Source organism: Pteronotus mesoamericanus, unplaced genomic scaffold (assembly GCF_021234165.1).
Source record: "Pteronotus mesoamericanus isolate MK-2021 breed Mesoamerican mustached bat unplaced genomic scaffold, CSHL_Meso_final contig_74, whole genome shotgun sequence".
Lineage (NCBI taxonomy): Eukaryota > Metazoa > Chordata > Mammalia > Chiroptera > Mormoopidae > Pteronotus > Pteronotus mesoamericanus.
In genome coordinates this window covers 2,009,948-2,011,775 of record NW_026555247.1, presented here as the reverse complement: position 1 = coordinate 2,011,775, position 1,828 = coordinate 2,009,948, and the positions used below count along the sequence as shown (strand labels likewise).

The 1,828-nt window shown below is 37.0% G+C and overlaps 1 non-coding gene across 1 annotated transcript; it reads left to right on the top strand.

Annotated features, from left to right (window-relative positions):
* Positions 1-578: 578 nt before the first annotated feature.
* Positions 579-734, top strand: LOC129078928 (U1 spliceosomal RNA). The gene has a single exon (XR_008530005.1). It is a non-coding gene; the product is annotated as a U1 spliceosomal RNA (small nuclear RNA).
* The last annotated feature ends 1,094 nt before the right edge of the window (positions 735-1,828 follow it).

Here is a 1,828-nt window from a genome sequence, read left to right as displayed (position 1 = left end):
AATGGAATTAAATGAAAAAGAAGTGTTCTAAGATAAAAGTAATATCAGAAACAGAAAGAAAGGGAGCTGGGAAATTCTATAGCAAGACCTTGTTTCCTGTCATTAATAAGGTTTTACTTAAAGGTGAATGTAAAGTTTAGCACCTTTATTATTCTTACTGGAACTCTCAAGTTATGGTTATTTCCTTGTTTAATAAGACAGGTAAGTATCTGATACTTAAGAGCTACATTATCAGATACATTAAATGCCCATTTTAGGTAATGTCCTTAGTAAAATATGTAAAGCAGTTTCCTGTGCATTTAGTGGTTATAAGATTGCATTATTTAGACCATTTCATTGATTTACTCATTTAGCAAACCTAGCATATTATGTCAGGTACTGTAGTAAGTGCCAGAATACAGAGATAAAACTGTTATAGGTCTTGCCGTCAAGCAGTTCAGTCTATTTGGGCAGACAAATTTACAAATAGACAAAACAATAGTAGTGGTAGTAATAATAATAGCATTTTTTAGCAATTATTATGTATCAATTTACACTATCATAAGTGTTATGATAAAACTATATAAAGAGTATAGAAGATACTTACCTGGCAGGGGAGATACCATGATCACGAAGGTGGTTTTCCCAGGGCGAGGCTTATCCATTGCACTCCAGGTGTACTGACCCCTGCAAAATGTGGGGAACTCAACTGTGTAACGTGTGGTAGTGGGGGACTGCATTCATGGTCTCCTCTAAGAACAAAGAAAAAGTATATAAGAGAGGATCCCTAAACCAGACTAGGATAAGGGAGGTTCTCCAGAGAAGGTGAAGCATACATTCATCTTGAAGAATAAACCTGAGTTAGCCACAGAGAAAGAGAATGGCCTTCAGACAGAGTGAGAAGTCAAGAGAATTTAGCAGGTTCAAGCACAAAGGAAAGGTCTTGGAAAGAGATAAGCAGATGGTTACCACTTGGAGAAGAGAGGTGGCTAGAAGAAGGCTAACAGTTATAAGAGGCATGGCTGGAGTCTAACTACTTCTATTTGGACTCAGTTTCAGTTTTTTATCTAACTTTACCTTTTACATGGTTTTATTCCTCTACTTTTGTCATTATTCCATTTTAAAATTGTAAATATAATTGTGGGAATTTTTAACTTATCCTAATTCTTTTGCCTTTCCCTTTGTTGTTTTTAGCTTCTTATGTATTTCTTTTCTATTATCTTAACTCATATTTCTCTAGGATGCAATCTTAATATATTCCCATATTTAAATCATTTTTTCATTGACTTATGTATACAGTAAGGAATGTGAACAACATAATCTGGAGAATATCTGTATGAGACTCTTGGCAGTTTGGAGGCTTTCTCCTTCCTGTCCTGATCATTCCTCTACTCATATACCCAATTCCTTCAATAACTGTATCTGTCCTCTCAGAAACCCATCCCACAGCTCAGTTCAAGATGACTCCGCAGCCCTGGCTGGTGTGGCTCGGTTGATGGGAATGGCATCCCATAAGTCAAAAGGTCATGGGTTCAATTTCCAGTCAGGGCACATGCCCACCTTGCAGGTTTGGTCCCCTGTCAAGGTTTGTTCAGGAGGCAACCAAATGATGTTTCTCATGCATTGATTTCTCTCCCCTCCCCTACTTCCTTCTCCCTCACTCTCTGTCTCTCTCTTTCTCTCTCTCTGAAATCGATGGATATATCTTTGGGTGAGGATTTTTTTTAAAGAAGAATAAAAAAAGATGACTCTGCAAAGCACCATAAGAAGTTCATTTCCCTGAGAACTTTAAATACAATGCAAATCACATTGTTGACTTGTAAATGTTGTGTCTCAACATTTCAAACTG